Source organism: Anthonomus grandis, unplaced genomic scaffold (assembly GCF_022605725.1).
Source record: "Anthonomus grandis grandis unplaced genomic scaffold, icAntGran1.3 ctg00000525.1, whole genome shotgun sequence".
In the NCBI taxonomy this organism is placed as follows: Eukaryota; Metazoa; Arthropoda; class Insecta; order Coleoptera; family Curculionidae; genus Anthonomus; species Anthonomus grandis.
The window spans coordinates 15,617-36,665 of NW_026088526.1; the positions used below are offsets into that span (position 1 = coordinate 15,617).

Consider the following 21,049-nt stretch of genomic DNA (forward strand, 5'->3'; position numbering starts at 1 on the left):
ATCTTAAATAACAAAAAAGTTATGCAAAATTTTCGATCCAAAAAAGTACATGTTAATTGTAAAAAACCGAAATTTAGATTTTTCTCAAAAACTATAATTTTTTCAATTTTGATAATTATGTGCAAGGTGCCCCTTTACCAGGAGTGCTTGGCAGTTTTTAAATGAAAGCTCTATCTTAAATAACAAAAAAGTTATGCAAAATTTTCGATCTAAAAAAGTACATGTTAATTGTAAAAAACCGAAATTTCGATTTTTCTCAAAAACTATAATTTTTTCAATTTTGATAATTATGTGCAAGGTGCCCCTTTACTAGGAGTACTTGAATGTTTTTAAATGAAAGCTCTATCTTTAATAACAAAAAAGTTATGCAAAATTTTCGATCTAAAAAAGTACATGTTAATTGTAAAAAACCGAAATTTCGATTTTTCTCAAAAACTATAATTTTTTCAATTTTAATAATTATGTGCAAGGTGCCCCTTTGCCAGGAGTGCTTGGCAGTTTTTAAATGAAAGCTCTATCTTAAATAACAAAAAAGTTATGCAAAATTTTCGATCCAAAAAAGTACATGTTAATTGTAAAAAACCGAAATTTCGATTTTTCTCAAAAACTATAATTTTTTCAATTTTGATAATTATGTGCAAGGTGCCCCTTTACCAGGAGTGCTTGGCAGTTTTTAAATGAAAGCTCTATCTTTAATAACAAAAAAGTTATGCAAAATTTTCGATCTAAAAAAGTACATGTTAATTGTAAAAAACAGAAATTTCGATTTTTCTCAAAAACTATAATTTTTTCAATTTTGATAATTATGTGCAAGGTGCCCCTTTACTAGGAGTACTTGAATGTTTTTAAATGAAAGCTCTATCTTTAATAACAAAAAAGTTATGCAAAATTTTCGATCTAAAAAAGTACATGTTAATTGTAAAATACCGAAATTTCGATTTTTCTCAAAAACTATAATTTTTTCAATTTTAATAATTATGTGCAAGGTGCCCCTTTGCCAGGAGTGCTTGGCAGTTTTTAAATGAAAGCTGTATCTTTAATAACAAAAAAGTTATGCAAAATTTTCGATCTAAAAAGGTACATGTTAATTGTAAAATACCGAAATTTCGATTTTTCTCAAAAACTATAATTTTTTCAATTTTGATAATTATGTGCAAGGTGCCCCTTTACTAGGAGTACTTGAATGTTTTTAAATGAAGCTCTATCTTTAATAACAAAAAAGTTATGCAAAATTTTCGATCTAAAAAAGTACATGTTAATTGTAAAAAACCGAAATTTCGATTTTTCTCAAAAACTATAATTTTTTCAATTTTAATAATTATGTGCAAGGTGTCCCTTTGCCAGGAGTGCTTGGCAGTTTTTAAATGAAAGCTCTATCTTAAATAACAAAAAAGTTATGCAAAATTTTCGATCCAAAAAAGTACATGTTAATTGTAAAAAACCGAAATTTAGATTTTTCTCAAAAACTATAATTTTTTCAATTTTGATAATTATGTGCAAGGTGCCCCTTTACCAGGAGTGCTTGGCAGTTTTTAAATGAAAGCTCTATCTTAAATAACAAAAAAGTTATGCAAAATTTTCGATCTAAAAAAGTACATGTTAATTGTAAAAAACCGAAATTTCGATTTTTCTCAAAAACTATAATTTTTTCAATTTTGATAATTATGTGCAAGGTGCCCCTTTACTAGGAGTACTTGAATGTTTTTAAATGAAAGCTCTATCTTTAATAACAAAAAAGTTATGCAAAATTTTCGATCTAAAAAAGTACATGTTAATTGTAAAAAACCGAAATTTCGATTTTTCTCAAAAACTATAATTTTTTCAATTTTGATAATTATGTGCAAGGTGCTCCTTTGCCAGGAGTGCTTGGCAGTTTTTAAATGAAAGCTCTATCTTAAATAACAAAAAAGTTATGCAAAATTTTCGATCTAAAAAAGTACATGTTAATTGTAAAAAACCGAAATTTAGATTTTTCTCAAAAACTATAATTTTTTCAATTTTAATAATTATGTGCAAGGTGCCCCTTTGCCAGGAGTGCTTGGCAGTTTTTAAATGAAAGCTCTATCTTAAATAACAAAAAAGTTATGCAAAATTTTCGATCTAAAAAAGTACATGTTAATTGTAAAAAACCGAAATTTCGATTTTTCTCAAAAACTATAATTTTTTCAATTTTAATAATTATGTGCAAGGTGCTCCTTTGCCAGGAGTGCTTGGCAGTTTTTAAATGAAAGCTCTATCTTTAATAACAAAAAAGTTATGCAAAATTTTCGATCCAAAAAAGTACATGTTAATTGTAAAAAACCGAAATTTCGATTTTTCTCAAAAACTATAATTTTTTCAATTTTGATAATTATGTGCAAGGTGCCCCTTTACCAGGAGTGCTTGGCAGTTTTTAAATGAAAGCTCTATCTTTAATAACAAAAAAGTTATGCAAAATTTTCCATCCAAAAAAGTACATGTTAATTGTAAAAAACCGAAATTTCGATTTTTCTCAAAAACTATAATTTTTTCAATTTTAATAATTATGTGCAAGGTGCCCCTTTGCCAGGAGTGCTTGGCAGTTTTTAAATGAAAGCTCTATCTTAAATAACAAAAAAGTTATGCAAAATTTTCGATCCAAAAAAGTACATGTTAATTGTAAAAAACCGAAATTTCGATTTTTCTCAAAAACTATAATTTTTTCAATTTTAATAATTATGTGCAAGGTGCCCCTTTGCCAGGAGTGCTTGGCAGTTTTTAAATGAAAGCTCTATCTTAAATAACAAAAAAGTTATGCAAAATTTTCGATCCAAAAAAGTACATGTTAATTGTAAAAAACCGAAATTTCGATTTTTCTCAAAAACTATAATTTTTTCAATTTTAATAATTATGTGCAAGGTGCCCCTTTGCCAGGAGTGCTTGGCAGTTTTTAAATGAAAGCTCTATCTTAAATAACAAAAAAGTTATGCAAAATTTTCGATCCAAAAAAGTACATGTTAATTGTAAAAAACCGAAATTTCGATTTTTCTCAAAAACTATAATTTTTTCAATTTTGATAATTATGTGCAAGGTGCCCCTTTACCAGGAGTGCTTGGCAGTTTTTAAATGAAAGCTCTATCTTTAATAACAAAAAAGTTATGCAAAATTTTCGATCTAAAAAAGTACATGTTAATTGTAAAAAACCGAAATTTCGATTTTTCTCAAAAACTATAATTTTTTCAATTTTAATAATTATGTGCAAGGTGCCCCTTTACCAGGAGTGCTTGGCAGTTTTTAAATGAAAGCTCTATCTTTAATAACAAAAAAGTTATGCAAAATTTTCGATCTAAAAAAGTACATGTTAATTGTAAAAAACCGAAACTTCGATTTTTCTCAAAAACTACAATTTTTTTAGTTTTTGATTATTACGTACAAGGTGCCCCTTTGCAAGGAGTACTTGACAGTTTTTAAATGAAAGCTCTATCTTTAATAACAAAAAAGTTATGCAAAATTTTCGATCTAAAAAAGTACATGTTAATTGTAAAAAACCGAAATTTCGATTTTTCTCAAAAACTATAATTTTTTCAATTTTGATAATTATGTGCAAGGTGCCCCTTTGCCAGGAGTGCTTGGCAGTTTTTAAATGAAAGCTCTATCTTTAATAACAAAAAAGTTATGCAAAATTATCGATCTAAAAAAGTACATGTTAATTGTAAAAAACCGAAACTTCGATTTTTTTCAAAAACTACAATTTTTTTAGTTTTTCATTATTACGTACAAGGTGCCCCTTTGCAAGGAGTACTTGACAGTTTTTAAATGAAAGCTCTATCTTTAATAACAAAAAAGTTATGCAAAATTTTCGATCTAAAAAAGTACATGTTAATTGTAAAAAACAGAAATTTCGATTTTTCTCAAAAACTATAATTTTTTCAATTTTGATAATTATGTGCAAGGTGCCCCTTTACTAGGAGTACTTGAATGTTTTTAAATGAAAGCTCTATCTTTAATAACAAAAAAGTTATGCAAAATTTTCGATCTAAAAAAGTACATGTTAATTGTAAAAAACCGAAATTTCGATTTTTCTCAAAAACTATAATTTTTTCAATTTTGATAATTTTGTGCAAGGTGCCCCTTTACCAGGAGTGCTTGGCAGTTTTTAAATGAAAGCTCTATCTTTAATAACAAAAAAGTTATGCAAAATTTTCGATCTAAAAAAGTACATGTTAATTGTAAAAAACAGAAATTTCGATTTTTCTCAAAAACTATAATTTTTTCAATTTTGATAATTATGTGCAAGGTGCCTCTTTACTAGGAGTACTTGAATGTTTTTAAATGAAAGCTCTATCTTTAATAACAAAAAAGTTATGCAAAATTTTCGATCTAAAAAAGTACATGTTAATTGTAAAAAACCGAAATTTCGATTTTTCTCAAAAACTATAATTTTTTCAATTTTAATAATTATGTGCAAGGTGCCCCTTTGCCAGGAGTGCTTGGCAGTTTTTAAATGAAAGCTCTATCTTTAATAACAAAAAATTTATGCAAAATTTTCGATCTAAAAAAGTACATGTTAATTGTAAAAAACCGAAATTTCGATTTTTCTCAAAAACTATAATTTTTTCAATTTTGATAATTATGTGCAAGGTGCCCCTTCACTAGGAGTACTTGACTGTTTTTAAATGAAAGCTCTATCTTTAATAACAAAAAAGTTATGCAAAATTTTCTATCTAAAAAAGTACATGTTAATTGTAAAAAACCAAAATTTCGATTTTTCTCAAAAACTATAAATTTTTCAATTTTAATAATTATGTGCAAGGTGCCCCTTTACCAGGAGTGCTTGGCAGTTTTTAAATGAAAGCTCTATCTTTAATAACAAAAAAGTTATGCAAAATTTTCGATCTAAAAAAGTACATGTTAATTGTAAAAAACCGAAATTTCGATTTTTCTCAAAAACTATAATTTTTTCAATTTTAATAATTATGTGCAAGGTGCCCCTTTACCAGGAGTGCTTGGCAGTTTTTAAATGAAAGCTCTATCTTTAATAACAAAAAAGTTATGCAAAATTTTCGATCTAAAAAAGTACATGTTAATTGTAAAAAACCGAAACTTCGATTTTTTTCAAAAACTACAATTTTTTTAGTTTTTGATTATTACGTACAAGGTGCCCCTTTGCAAGGAGTACTTGACAGTTTTTAAATGAAAGCTCTATCTTTAATAACAAAAAAGTTATGCAAAATTTTCGATCTAAAAAAGTACATGTTAATTGTAAAAAACAGAAATTTCGATTTTTCTCAAAAACTATAATTTTTTCAATTTTGATAATTATGTGCAAGGTGCCCCTTTACTAGGAGTACTTGAATGTTTTTAAATGAAAGCTCTATCTTTAATAACAAAAAAGTTATGCAAAATTTTCGATCTAAAAAAGTACATGTTAATTGTAAAAAACCGAAATTTCGATTTTTCTCAAAAACTATAATTTTTTCAATTTTGATAATTTTGTGCAAGGTGCCCCTTTACCAGGAGTGCTTGGCAGATTTTAAATGAAAGCTCTATCTTTAATAACAAAAAAGTTATGCAAAATTTTCGATCTAAAAAAGTACATGTTAATTGTAAAAAACAGAAATTTCGATTTTTCTCAAAAACTATAATTTTTTCAATTTTGATAATTATGTGCAAGGTGCCCCTTTACTAGGAGTACTTGAATGTTTTTAAATGAAAGCTCTATCTTTAATAACAAAAAAGTTATGCAAAATTTTCGATCTAAAAAAGTACATGTTAATTGTAAAAAACCGAAATTTCGATTTTTCTCAAAAACTATAATTTTTTCAATTTTAATAATTATGTGCAAGGTGCCCCTTTGCCAGGAGTGCTTGGCAGTTTTTAAATGAAAGCTCTATCTTTAATAACAAAAAATTTATGCAAAATTTTCGATCTAAAAAAGTACATGTTAATTGTAAAAAACCGAAATTTCGATTTTTCTCAAAAACTATAATTTTTTCAATTTTGATAATTATGTGCAAGGTGCCCCTTCACTAGGAGTACTTGACTGTTTTTAAATGAAAGCTCTATCTTTAATAACAAAAAAGTTATGCAAAATTTTCTATCTAAAAAAGTACATGTTAATTGTAAAAAACCAAAATTTCGATTTTTCTCAAAAACTATAAATTTTTCAATTTTAATAATTATGTGCAAGGTGCCCCTTTGCCAGGAGTGCTTGGCAGTTCTTAAATGAAAGCTCTATCTTTAATAACAAAAAAGTTATGCAAAATTATCGATCTAAAAAAGTACATGTTAATTGTAAAAAACCGAAATTTCAATTTTTCTCAAAAACTATAATTTTTTAAATTTTGATAATTATGTGCAAATTGTCCCTTTACTAGGAGTACTTGACTGTTTTTAAATGAAAGCTCTATCTTTAATACCAAAAAAGTTATGCAAAATTTTCGATCTAAAAAAGTACATGTTAATTGTAAAAAACCGAAATTTCGATTTTTCTCAAAAACTATAATTTTTTCAATTTTGATAATTATGTGCAAATTGTCCCTTTACTAGGAGTACTTGACTGTTTTTAAATGAAAGCTCTATCTTTAATAACAAAAAAGTTATGCAAAATTTTCGATCTAAAAAAGTACATGATAATTGTAAAAAACCGAAATTTCGATTTTTCTCAAAAACTCTAATTTTTTAAATTTTGATAATTATGTGCAAGGTGCCCCTTCACTAGGAGTACTTGACTGTTTTTAAATGAAAGCTCTATCTTTAATACCAAAACAGTTATGCAAAATTTTCGATCTAAAAAAGTACATGATAATTGTAAAAAACCGAAATTTCGATTTTTCTCAAAAACTATAATTTTTTCAATTTTAATAATTATGTGCAAGGTGCCCCTTCACTAGGAGTACTTGACTGTTTTTAAATGAAAGCTCTATCTTTAATAACAAAAAAGTAATGCAAAATTTTTGATCTAAAAAAGTACATGTTAATTATAAAAAACCGAAATTTCGATTTTTCTCAAAAACTATAATTTTTTCAATTTTAATAATTATGTGCAAGGTGCCCCTTTGCCAGGAGTGCTTGGCAGTTTTTAAATGAAAGCTGTATCTTTAATAAAAAAAAAGTTATGCAAAATTTTCGATCCAAAAAAGTACATGTTAATTGTAAAAAACAGAAATTTCGATTTTTCTCAAAAACTATAATTTTTTCAATTTTGATGATTATGTGCAAGGTGCCCCTTTGCCAGGAGTGCTTGGCAGTTTTTAAATAAAAGCTGTATCTTTAATAACAAAAAAGTTATGCAAAATTTTCGATCCAAAAAAGTACATGTTAATTGTAAAAAACCGAAATTTCGATTTTTCTCAAAAACTATAGTTTTTTCAATTTTGATAATTATGTGCAAGGTGCCCCTTTACTAGGAGTGCTTGGCAGTTTTTAAATGAAAGCTGTATCTTTAATAAAAAAAAGTTATGCAAAATTTTCGATCCAAAAAAGTACATGTTAATTGTAAAAAACCAAAATTTCGATTTTTCTCAAAAACTATAATTTTTTAAATTTTGATAATTATGTGCAAGGTGCCCCTTTACTAGGAGTACTTGAATGTTTTTAAATGAAAGCTCTATCTTAAATAACAAAAAAGTTATGCAAAATTTTCGATCCAAAAAAGTACATGTTAATTGTAAAAAACCGAAATTTCGATTTTTCTCAAAAACTATAATTTTTTCAATTTTGATAATTATGTGCAAGGTGCCCCTTCACTAGGAGTACTTGACTGTTTTTAAATGAAAGCTCTATCTTTAATAACAAAAAAGTTATGCAAAATTTTCGATCTAAGAAAGTACATGTTAATTATAAAAAACCGAAATTTCGATTTTTCTCAAAAACTATAATTTTTTCAATTTTAATAATTATGTGCAAGGTGCCCCTTCACTAGGAGTACTTGACTGTTTTTAAATGAAAGCTCTATCTTTAATAACAAAAAAGTAATGCCAAATTTTTGATCTAAAAAAGTACATGTTAATTATAAAAAACCGAAATTTCGATTTTTCTCAAAAACTATAATTTTTTCAATTTTGATAATTATGTGCAAGGTGCCCCTTCACTAGGAGTACTTGACAGTTTTTAAATGAAAGCTCTATCTTTAATAACAAAAAAGTAATGCAAAATTTTTGATCTAAAAAAGTACATGTTAATTATAAAAAACCGAAATTTCGATTTTTCTCAAAAACTATAATTTTTTCAATTTTAATAATTATGTGCAAGGTGCCCCTTTGCCAGGAGTGCTTGGCAGTTTTTAAATGAAAGCTGTATCTTTAATAAAAAAAAAGTTATGCAAAATTTTCGATCCAAAAAAGTACATGTTAATTGTAAAAAACAGAAATTTCGATTTTTCTCAAAAACTATAATTTTTTCAATTTTGATGATTATGTGCAAGGTGCCCATTTGCCAGGAGTGCTTGGCAGTTTTTAAATAAAAGCTGTATCTTTAATAACAAAAAAGTTATGCAAAATTTTCGATCCAAAAAAGTACATGTTAATTGTAAAAAACCGAAATTTCGATTTTTCTCAAAAACTATAGTTTTTTCAATTTTGATAATTATGTGCAAGGTGCCCCTTTACTAGGAGTACTTGAATGTTTTTAAATGAAAGCTCTATCTTAAATAACAAAAAAGTTATGCAAAATTTTCGATCCAAAAAAGTACATGTTAATTGTAAAAAACCGAAATTTCGATTTTTCTCAAAAACTATAATTTTTTAAATTTTGATAATTATGTGCAAGGTGCCCCTTCACTAGGAGTACTTGACTGTTTTTAAATGAAAGCTCTATCTTTAATACCAAAAAAGTTATGCAAAATTTTCGATCCAAAAAAGTACATGTTAATTGTAAAAAACCGAAATTTCGATTTTTCTCAAAAACTATAATTTTTTAAATTTTGATAATTATGTGCAAGGTGCCCCTTCACTAGGAGTACTTGACTGTTTTTAAATGAAAGCTCTATCTTTAATACCAAAAAAGTTATGCAAAATTTTCGATCCAAAAAAGTACATGTTAATTGTAAAAAACCGAAATTTCGATTTTTCTCAAAAACTATAGTTTTTTCAATTTTGATAATTATGTGCAAGGTGCCCCTTTACTAGGAGTACTTGAATGTTTTTAAATGAAAGCTCTATCTTAAATAACAAAAAAGTTATGCAAAATTTTTGATCCAAAAAAGTACATGTTAATTGTAAAAAACCGAAATTTCGATTTTTCTCAAAAACTATAGTTTTTTCAATTTTGATAATTATGTGCAAGGTGCCCCTTTACTAGGAGTACTTGAATGTTTTTAAATGAAAGCTCTATCTTAAATAACAAAAAAGTTATGCAAAATTTTCGATCCAAAAAAGTACATGTTAATTGTAAAAAACCGAAATTTCGATTTTTCTCAAAAACTATAATTTTTTCAATTTTAATAATTATGTGCAAGGTGCCCCTTTGCCAGGAGTGCTTGGCAGTTTTTAAATGAAAGCTGTATCTTTAATAAAAAAAAAGTTATGCAAAATTTTCGATCCAAAAAGTACATGTTAATTGTAAAAAACCGAAATTTCGATTTTTCTCAAAAACTATAATTTTTTCAATTTTAATAATTATGTGCAAGGTGCCCCTTTGCCAGGAGTGCTTGGCAGTTTTTAAATGAAAGCTGTATCTTTAATAAAAAAAAAGTTATGCAAAATTTTCGATCCAAAAAAGTACATGTTAATTGTAAAAAACCGAAATTTCGATTTTTCTCAAAAACTATAATTTTTTAAATTTTGATAATTATGTGCAAGGTGCCCCTTCACTAGGAGTACTTGACTGTTTTTAAATGAAAGCTCTATCTTTAATACCAAAAAAGTTATGCAAAATTTTCGATCCAAAAAAGTACATGTTAATTGTAAAAAACCGAAATTTCGATTTTTCTCAAAAACTATAATTTTTTCAATTTTGATAATTATGTGCAAGGTGCCCCTTTACTAGGAGTACTTGAATGTTTTTAAATGAAAGCTCTATCTTTAATAACAAAAAAGTTATGCAAAATTTTCGATCTAAAAAAGTACATGTTAATTGTAAAAAACAGAAATTTCGATTTTTCTCAAAAACTATAATTTTTTCAATTTTGATAATTATGTGCATGGTGCCCCTTTACTAGGAGTACTTAAATGTTTTTAAATGAAAGCTCTATCTTAAATAACAAAAAAGTTATGCAAAATTATCGATCTAAAAAAGTACATGTTAATTGTAAAAAACCGAAATTTCGATTTTTCTCAAAAACTATAATTTTTTCAATTTTGATAATTATGTGCAAGGTGCCCCTTTACTAGGAGTACTTGAATGTTTTTAAATGAAAGCTCTATCTTTAATAACAAAAAAGTTATGCAAAATTTTCGATCTAAAAAAGTACATGTTAATTGTAAAAAACCGAAATTTCGATTTTTCTCAAAAACTATAATTTTTTGAATTTTGATAATTATGTGCAAGGTGCCCCTTTACTAGGAGTACTTGAATGTTTTTAAATGAAAGCTCTATCTTTAATAACAAAAAAGTTATGCAAAATTTTCGATCTAAAAAATTACATGTTAATTGTAAAAAACCGAAATTTCGATTTTTCTCAAAAACTATAATTTTTTTAATTTTGATAATTATGTGCAAGGTGCCCCTTTACCAGGAGTGCTTGGCAGTTTTTAAATGAAAGCTCTATCTTTAATAACAAAAAAGTTATGCAAAATTTTCGATCTAAAAAAGTACATGTTAATTGTAAAAAACAGAAATTTCGATTTTTCTCAAAAACTATAATTTTTTCAATTTTGATAATTATGTGCAAGGTGCCCCTTTACTAGGAGTACTTGAATGTTTTTAAATGAAAGCTCTATCTTTAATAACAAAAAAGTTATGCAAAATTTTCGATCTAAAAAAGTACATGTTAAATGTAAAATACCGAAATTTCGATTTTTCTCAAAAACTATAATTTTTTCAATTTTAATAATTATGTGCAAGGTGCCCCTTTGCCAGGAGTGCTTGGCAGTTTTTAAATGAAAGCTGTATCTTTAATAACAAAAAAGTTATGCAAAATTTTCGATCTAAAAAAGTACATGTTAATTGTAAAAAACCGAAATTTCGATTTTTCTCAAAAACTATAATTTTTTCAATTTTGATAATTATGTGCAAGGTGCCCCTTTACTAGGAGTACTTGAATGTTTTTAAATGAAAGCTCTATCTTTAATAACAAAAAAGTTATGCAAAATTTTCGATCTAAAAAAGTACATGTTAATTGTAAAAAACCGAAATTTCGATTTTTCTCAAAAACTATAATTTTTTCAATTTTGATAATTATGTGCAAGGTGCTCCTTTGCCAGGAGTGCTTGGCAGTTTTTAAATGAAAGCTCTATCTTAAATAACAAAAAAGTTATGCAAAATTTTCGATCTAAAAAAGTACATGTTAATTGTAAAAAACCGAAATTTAGATTTTTCTCAAAAACTATAATTTTTTCAATTTTAATAATTATGTGCAAGGTGCCCCTTTGCCAGGAGTGCTTGGCAGTTTTTAAATGAAAGCTCTATCTTAAATAACAAAAAAGTTATGCAAAATTTTCGATCTAAAAAAGTACATGTTAATTGTAAAAAACCGAAATTTCGATTTTTCTCAAAAACTATAATTTTTTCAATTTTAATAATTATGTGCAAGGTGCTCCTTTGCCAGGAGTGCTTGGCAGTTTTTAAATGAAAGCTCTATCTTTAATAACAAAAAAGTTATGCAAAATTTTCGATCCAAAAAAGTACATGTTAATTGTAAAAAACCGAAATTTCGATTTTTCTCAAAAACTATAATTTTTTCAATTTTGATAATTATGTGCAAGGTGCCCCTTTACCAGGAGTGCTTGGCAGTTTTTAAATGAAAGCTCTATCTTTAATAACAAAAAAGTTATGCAAAATTTTCGATCCAAAAAAGTACATGTTAATTGTAAAAAACCGAAATTTCGATTTTTCTCAAAAACTATAATTTTTTCAATTTTGATAATTATGTGCAAGGTGCCCCTTTACCAGAAGTGCTTGGCAGTTTTTAAATGAAAGCTCTATCTTTAATAACAAAAAAGTTATGCAAAATTTTCGATCCAAAAAAGTACATGTTAATTGTAAAAAACCGAAATTTCGATTTTTCTCAAAAACTATAATTTTTTCAATTTTAATAATTATGTGCAAGGTGCCCCTTTGCCAGGAGTGCTTGGCAGTTTTTAAATGAAAGCTCTATCTTAAATAACAAAAAAGTTATGCAAAATTTTCGATCCAAAAAAGTACATGTTAATTGTAAAAAACCGAAATTTCGATTTTTCTCAAAAACTATAATTTTTTCAATTTTAATAATTATGTGCAAGGTGCCCCTTTGCCAGGAGTGCTTGGCAGTTTTTAAATGAAAGCTCTATCTTAAATAACAAAAAAGTTATGCAAAATTTTCGATCCAAAAAAGTACATGTTAATTGTAAAAAACCGAAATTTCGATTTTTCTCAAAAACTATAATTTTTTCAATTTTGATAATTATGTGCAAGGTGCCCCTTTACCAGGAGTGCTTGGCAGTTTTTAAATGAAAGCTCTATCTTTAATAACAAAAAAGTTATGCAAAATTTTCGATCTAAAAAAGTACATGTTAATTGTAAAAAACCGAAATTTCGATTTTTCTCAAAAACTATAATTTTTTCAATTTTAATAATTATGTGCAAGGTGCCCCTTTACCAGGAGTGCTTGGCAGTTTTTAAATGAAAGCTCTATCTTTAATAACAAAAAAGTTATGCAAAATTTTCGATCTAAAAAAGTACATGTTAATTGTAAAAAACCGAAACTTCGATTTTTTTCAAAAACTACAATTTTTTTAGTTTTTGATTATTACGTACAAGGTGCCCCTTTGCAAGGAGTACTTGACAGTTTTTAAATGAAAGCTCTATCTTTAATAACAAAAAAGTTATGCAAAATTTTCGATCTAAAAAAGTACATGTTAATTGTAAAAAACCGAAATTTCGATTTTTCTCAAAAACTATAATTTTTTCAATTTTGATAATTATGTGCAAGGTGCCCCTTTGCCAGGAGTGCTTGGCAGTTTTTAAATGAAAGCTCTATCTTTAATAACAAAAAAGTTATGCAAAATTATCGATCTAAAAAAGTACATGTTAATTGTAAAAAACCGAAACTTCGATTTTTTTCAAAAACTACAATTTTTTTAGTTTTTGATTATTACGTACAAGGTGCCCCTTTGCAAGGAGTACTTGACAGTTTTTAAATGAAAGCTCTGTCTTTAATAACAAAAAAGTTATGCAAAATTTTCGATCTAAAAAAGTACATGTTAATTGTAAAAAACCAAAATTTCGATTTTTCTCAAAAACTATAATTTTTTCAATTTTGATAATTATGTGCAAGGTGCCCCTTTACTAGGAGTACTTGAATGTTTTTAAATGAAAGCTCTATCTTTAATAACAAAAAAGTTATGCAAAATTTTCGATCTAAAAAAGTACATGTTAATTGTAAAAAACCGAAATTTCGATTTTTCTCAAAAACTATAATTTTTTCAATTTTGATAATTATGTGCAAGGTGCCCCTTTACCAGGAGTGCTTGGCAGTTTTTAAATGAAAGCTCTATCTTTAATAACAAAAAAGTTATGCAAAATTTTCGATCTAAAAAAGTACATGTTAATTGTAAAAAACAGAAATTTCGATTTTTCTCAAAAACTATAATTTTTTTAATTTTGATAATTATGTGCAAGGTGCCCCTTTACTAGGAGTACTTGAATGTTTTTAAATGAAAGCTCTATCTATAATAACAAAAAAGTTATGCAAAATTTTCGATCTAAAAAAGTACATGTTAATTGTAAAAAACCGAAATTTCGATTTTTCTCAAAAACTATAATTTTTTCAATTTTAATAATTATGTGCAAGGTGCCCCTTTGCCAGGAGTGCTTGGCAGTTTTTAAATGAAAGCTGTATCTTTAATAACAAAAAATTTATGCAAAATTTTCGATCTAAAAAAGTACATGTTAATTGTAAAAAACCGAAATTTCGATTTTTCTCAAAAACTATAATTTTTTCAATTTTGATAATTATGTGCAAGGTGCCCCTTTACTAGGAGTACTTGAATGTTTTTAAATGAAAGCTCTATCTTTAATAACAAAAAAGTTATGCAAAATTTTCGATCTAAAAAAGTACATGTTAATTGTAAAAAACCGAAATTTCGATTTTTCTCAAAAAATATAATTTTTTCAATTTTAATAATTATGTGCAAGGTGCCCCTTTACCAGGAGTGCTTGGCAGTTTTTAAATGAAAGCTCTATCTTTAATAACAAAAAAGTTATGCAAAATTTTCGATCTAAAAAAGTACATGTTAATTGTAAAAAACCGAAATTTCGATTTTTCTCAAAAACTATAATTTTTTCAATTTTAATAATTATGTGCAAGGTGCCCCTTTACCAGGAGTGCTTGGCAGTTTTTAAATGAAAGCTCTATCTTTAATAACAAAAAAGTTATGCAAAATTTTCGATCTAAAAAAGTACATGTTAATTGTAAAAAACCGAAATTTCGATTTTTCTCAAAAACTATAATTTTTTCAATTTTAATAATTATGTGCAAGGTGCCCCTTTACCAGGAGTGCTTGGCAGTTTTTAAATGAAAGCTCTATCTTAAATAACAAAAAAGTTATGCAAAATTTTCGATCTAAAAAAGTACATGTTAATTGTAAAAAACCGAAATTTCGATTTTTCTCAAAAACTATAATTTTTTCAATTTTAATAATTATGTGCAAGGTGCCCCTTTACCAGGAGTGCTTGGCAGTTTTTAAATGAAAGCTCTATCTTTAATAACAAAAAAGTTATGCAAAATTTTCGATCTAAAAAAGTACATGTTAATTGTAAAAAACCGAAATTTCGATTTTTCTCAAAAACTATAATTTTTTCAATTTTGATAATTATGTGCAAGGTGCCCCTTTGCCAGGAGTGCTTGGCAGTTTTTAAATGAAAGCTCTATCTTAAATAAAAAAAAAGTTATGCAAAATTTTCGATCTAAAAAAGTACATGTTAATTGTAAAAAACCGAAAGTTCGATTTTTCTCAAAAACTATAATTTTTTCAATTTTGATAATTATGTGCAAGGTGCCCCTTTACTAGGAGTGCTTGGCAGTTTTTAAATGAAAGCTCTATCTTTAATAACAAAAAAGTTATGCAAAATTTTCGATCCAAAAAAGTACATGTTAATTGTAAAAAACCGAAAGTTCGATTTTTCTCAAAAACTATAATTTTTTCAATTTTGATAATTATGTGCAAGGTGCCCCTTTACTAGGAGTGCTTGGCAGTTTTTAAATGAAAGCTCTATCTTTAATAACAAAAAAGTTATGCAAAATTTTCGATCCAAAAAAGTACATGTTAATTGTAAAAAACCGAAAGTTCGATTTTTCTCAAAAACTATAATTTTTTCAATTTTGATAATTATGTGCAAGGTGCCCCTTTGCCAGGAGTGCTTGGCAGTTTTTAAATAAAAGCTGTATCTTTAATAACAAAAAAGTTATGCAAAATTTTCGATCCAAAAAAGTACATGTTAATTGTAAAAAACCGAAATTTCGATTTTTCTCAAAAACTATAATTTTTTCAATTTTGATAATTATGTGCAAGGTGCCCCTTTACTAGGAGTACTTAAATGTTTTTAAATGAAAGCTCTATCTTTAATAACAAAAAAGTTATGCAAAATTTTCGATCTAAAAAAGTACATGTTAATTGTAAAAAACCGAAATTTCGATTTTTCTCAAAAACTATAATTTTTTCAATTTTAATAATTATGTGCAAGGTGCCCCTTTACCAGGAGTGCTTGGCAGTTTTTAAATGAAAGCTCTATCTTTAATAACAAAAAAGTTATGCAAAATTATCGATCTAAAAAAGTACATGTTAATTGTAAAAAACCGAAATTTAGATTTTTCTCAAAAACTATAATTTTTTCAATTTTAATAATTATGTGCAAGGTGCCCCTTTACCAGGAGTGCTTGGCAGTTTTTTAATGAAAGCTCTATCTTTAATAACAAAAAAGTTATGCAAAATTTTCGATCTAAAAAAGTACATGTTAATTGTAAAAAACCGAAATTTAGATTTTTCTCAAAAACTATAATTTTTTCAATTTTAATAATTATGTGCAAGGTGCCCCTTTGCCAGGAGTGCTTGGCAGTTTTTAAATGAAAGCTCTATCTTTAATAACAAAAAAGTTATGCAAAATTTTCGATCTAAAAAAGTACATGTTAATTGTAAAAAACCGAAATTTAGATTTTTCTCAAAAACTATAATTTTTTCAATTTTATTAATTATGTGCAAGGTGCCCCTTTGCCAGGAGTGCTTGGCAGTTTTTAAATGAAAGCTCTATCTTTAATAACAAAAAAGTTATGCAAAATTATCGATCTAAAAAAGTACATGTTAATTGTAAAAAACCGAAATTTCGATTTTTTTCAAAAACTACAATTTTTTTAGTTTTTGATTATTACGTATAAGGTGCCCCTTTGCAATGAGTACTTGACAGTTTTTAAATGAAAGCTCTATCTTTAATAACAAAAAAGTTATGCAAAATTTTCGATCTAAAAAAGTACATGTTAATTGTAAAAAACCGAAATTTCGATTTTTCTCAAAAACTATAATTTTTTAAATTTTGATAATTATGTGCAAGGTGCCCCTTCGCTAGGAGTAGTTGACTGTTTTTAAACGAAAGCTCTATCTTTATTAACAAAAAAGTTATGCAAAATTTTCGATCTAAAAAAGTACATGTTAATTGTAAAAAACCGAAATTTCGATTTTTCTCAAAAACTATAATTTTTTAAATTTTGATAATTATGTGCAAGGTGCCCCTTCGCTAGGAGTAGTTGACTGTTTTTAAACGAAAGCTCTATCTTTATTAACAAAAAAGTTATGCAAAATTTTCGATCTAAAAAAGTACATGTTAATTGTAAAAAACCGAAATTTCGATTTTTTTCAAAAACTATAATTTTTTAAATTTTGATAATTATGTGCAAGGTGCCCCTTCGCTAGGAGTAGTTGACTGTTTTTAAACGAAAGCTCTATCTTTATTAACAAAAAAGTTATGCAAAATTTTCGATCTAAAAAAGTACATGTTAATTGTAAAAAACCGAAATTTCGATTTTTTTCAAAAACTACAATTTTTTTAGTTTTTGATTATTACGTACAAGGTGCCCCTTTGCAAGGAGTACTTGACAGTTTTTAAATGAAAGCTCTATCTTTAATAACAAAAAAGTTATGCAAAATTTTCGATCTAAAAAAGTACATGTTAATTGTAAAAAACCGAAATTTCGATTTTTCTCAAAAACTATAATTTTTTAAATTTTGATAATTATGTGCAAGGTGCCCCTTCGCTAGGAGTAGTTGACTGTTTTTAAACGAAAGCTCTATCTTTAATAACAAAAAAGTTATGCAAAATTTTCGATCTAAAAAAGTACATGTTAATTGTAAAAAACCGAAATTTCGATTTTTTTCAAAAACTACAATTTTTTTAGTTTTTGATTATTACGTACAAGGTGCCCCTTTGCAAGGAGTATTTGACAGTTTTTAAATGAAAGCTCTATCTTAAATACCAAAAAAGTTATGCAAAATTTACGAACTTATAAAGTACATGTTAATGGTAAAAAACCGAAATTTCGTTTTTTTTTTCAAAAACTACAATTTTTTTAGTTTTTTATTATTACGTACAAGGTGCCCCGTTGTAAAAATTAAAAATAAATAATTATAAAAACAAACACGATATAGCTTGACTTGCCTTAATCCTAACTTCTTCTGACTCGTCTTGCATCAGTCTAATCAGTTTATCGCAGACAGTTTCCAGTGAAACTTTAGTAGTTTGGCGTAGAAAAAACCGGTGACAAGGGCGGGATTGGCGCTTAGACACCACCATTAAACCAACTCGTCCTCGATTTGATCCCCAAGTAACCTTGATATCATTGATTCCATAAATCCCTAATTAAATTCAAAATAGATCACAAACAAACTGCATGAATATTACATTTAAGGTGCTGCCATTTACTTACTATGCGTTTAATTAACTCCTTAATAAAATCCGTGAACATCAAGTCGGTGTCGTCGCCCAAACACTCCTGGATCATGCGGTATACCTCCGGAAAATCCAGATAAGGGCCAACCTTCTGGATTGTACTTTTAGAGGCCTAAATGGGGTCCATGCATGAGTTAAGTGAGTAAAATGATCCGAAAAAGTCATACCTTGACAACATACACGTCTGGATTGCATAGATGCAAGAGTAAAGTGATGAGGTTCCCTTGGATCTCACTCGATCCTTGAATGCCTCAAAATTGGTCTCCTGGCCAAGGGATGTTGCCAGATCTCCTAATAACTGGATCGAGGATCTCCTTAGACCTGGATCCTCTTGACCGAATAGCAACTTGATCCTCACTGCTCCGGTAACTTGAAAGGAACTGAATTTGAACCCTGGCAAACTGTTCAGGAGTTTCGAGAAGGATTGCAGGGACTCCAGGATCAGCTCGCTTTCGTTCCTAGATAAGGAAGAATAGGTCGATCATTTTGTAAATGATTAAATTAAGAGTAGAACCTTTCAAGGAACCTACAGTTGAGTAGCTCGTTGTCGAGTTATTTCTTCGGGTCCTATTTATTTATTAAGAAATAAATCCTGGAATTTTTACTGAATTGACTTAGAAAATGAACAATATTGATAATGTGGACTAAAAACTCATTAAAATCCATATTGAGATTTGATCACCAGAAACAAAGTCTGTGATAATCACAGAAAAGCTTGCCGGTCAATAAAATCAATCAATTAATAAATTGTCACTGTCAAAATTAGATGTTTTATTTGTAATTCTTATGGTAGAGATTTATTCAAAGTAAGTGTATGTAAACGGAATCCAGGTATTAGAGGTTTTTAAAGAAGAAGAGGGAGAAGAAGAAGAGGGAGAAGAAGAAGAAGAAAAAGAAGAAGCAGAAGAAACTTAGGACTCAACTGCTTGTAAAAAATCAATAATTTTGTCCAGGCATTTAAAAAAGAGGAAGAAGAAGAAGGAGAAGAGAAGTAGCAGTAGCCAAAGTGCGAGAGAAAAGAAGAGAGATGAGAGATGAGAGAGAGAAAAGAGGATTCGTATGTCAAAGAAATCACTTATGTCGGGAAATCTCAGTTAATTCACCTCAGTTATGGGCTTAGTTTTAACACCTGTTAATAACAAAATAGATAACATAAATTGCTAGCCAAGAAACAGGACAGTTGTAACCATACCTATTAATAATAAAAGCACTAACCCGGATTAAAACCTTTTAACGGAACCACGGAGTCAAAAGCGCCATACTTCTTTATTAAATAATGTAAACGAAGTGTGATAAACGAAGTAATAATCATAAGTATACTCCGAGCAGAAATGTAGGGTTTAAAGAATGTCATATATTTCCACAAATAAATAAAATATTTAAGACGCCCGATATTCTAATAGAACGAACTATAGCAAATTTAGAGGTCGTTCCGCTACATTATATATTTAAGAAAGAACTACGGGTTTGATAAATTTTTTTAATTTTCAAAATTTTTATAGACACTTTTTGTTCCAAATTAAAAATAGAACAAAGTACAAAGAATAACATTTAACCGTAAAACGAAAATAAAGGAGTTATGGGAGGTATTTGAAATTTTTGAAAAATTGAAAAAAAAATATTTTTTTTTGGCAAATCGATAGATCATTTAAAACACTTTAAAAAAATTATATAAAACTTTTCGAAAAATGCACCAAAAAAAAGTTATACGCAAAAAGTCTTTCTCAAAAATGCAAAGGCTTAACCCTGGAAAATTGCTCATAAATTCGGTTTTTATTTTTTTTCGGGAAAAATATTGGTTGCAGAAAAAAAATTGTATTAACAAAAGTCGTTTGGACCCTCAATGCCCATCAGATTCAATAAAAAAAAGATTTTTAAGTCTAACAGTTTTCCAGAAAATTGAAAAAAGCCTTTAAACAGTTTATCTTTATTTTCTCGAAAACTAGATGTAATATTAAAAATAAAATTTTTGCACCGAATTTCCGATCAAAAACAGAACAAATCATAATGAACGATATTTAATCGTAAAACAAGAAATACCAGAATTATAAAAGATTTTTGAGAAAAGTTAAGAAACTTACCCCAAATTGTGATAATCCAAACAGTTCATTGAAATGCCCAGTATCTGATTGCAGTACCGCACCACGAGCTCCTTATTCAAATTCTCCGGGGCATACCCCGATCTTCCGCACCCAGCAGCTTTGGTCCAGCTGGACATCCAAAATCATCTCCAATAGGTTTTCTATTAAAACCGCCTGTTTGCACTCTACATTGTCCTTGATCAAGTAGGTAAAGAAAGCGACCACTACCGTCCACTGAGGTATCAGGTCCGACCGAATACTGGGCCCATAAAGGAGACGATCCATGACAAAGTGTGCTACATGTCTGCACATACGTCCCCCACCACTGTTTCGGTCATTTTTAGAAAGAGAAGTTAGTCCTGGTCGTTGCAGAGAGAGCTGAAAAATAAAAGGTATGGTCACATGTAAACGAGTGAGTCAACCCATATCCCCCACCCGCCCCACACTGTTTATCAGTAAGAAATTATATACCCCCCTTTCAAATTTTTTCATAATTTTTTTTTTTATTCGAATTCCAACTAACTATAACAGCGGATTATTCTCATCAAGTAGATCACGAAAATACCGGGTTATAAGGGAATCTGAGCAGAACTAAGAAATCGAGTATTTTTTCGACCTCGATTTTGAGGCCAAAAATGGGCTACAAAAATGCCATATCTCGGCTATCGTAGAAGCTACGACCTTGCGGATGGTCTCGTTGGATTCAGAAGGACGAAACTAAGATAAGGCCGTTGGAATTTTCCCGATAGCTCCTATAGAAGCCGAGATATGAGTCTTCAAACTTTGGGTTTTTTCATTTTTCGGGTATACCCCCCCGTATCGAATTTTTCACCAAAAATTGATTTTTTTCAAAATCAAACTAAGTATACCAGCGTCTTATTTGGATCACCTAAATTACGAAAACACCAGGTTATACCAGGATCCGAGCAGAACTA

General features: G+C 27.9%; 2 long non-coding RNA genes across 6 annotated transcripts; one reads left to right on the top strand and one right to left on the bottom strand.

Annotated features, from left to right (window-relative positions):
- Positions 1-503: 503 nt before the first annotated feature.
- LOC126749714 (uncharacterized) lies at positions 504-17,271 on the top strand. Of its 4 annotated transcripts, none has more exons than XR_007665268.1 (4): positions 504-642; positions 15,437-15,952; positions 16,297-16,469; positions 17,159-17,271. It is a non-coding gene; the product is annotated as an uncharacterized LOC126749714 (long non-coding RNA). The 4 variants fall into 4 exon arrangements; XR_007665269.1 differs by lacking the exon at positions 504-642 and adding an exon at positions 2,911-3,049; XR_007665270.1 differs by lacking the exon at positions 504-642 and adding an exon at positions 12,372-12,510.
- LOC126749713 (uncharacterized) lies at positions 16,460-20,491 on the bottom strand. Of its 2 annotated transcripts, none has more exons than XR_007665265.1 (4): positions 20,115-20,491; positions 18,201-18,491; positions 18,011-18,145; positions 16,460-17,939 (listed from the first exon to the last, which is right to left on the bottom strand). It is a non-coding gene; the product is annotated as an uncharacterized LOC126749713 (long non-coding RNA). The 2 variants fall into 2 exon arrangements; XR_007665266.1 differs by lacking the exon at positions 20,115-20,491 and adding an exon at positions 19,226-19,325.
- Positions 20,492-21,049: the final 558 nt, after the last annotated feature.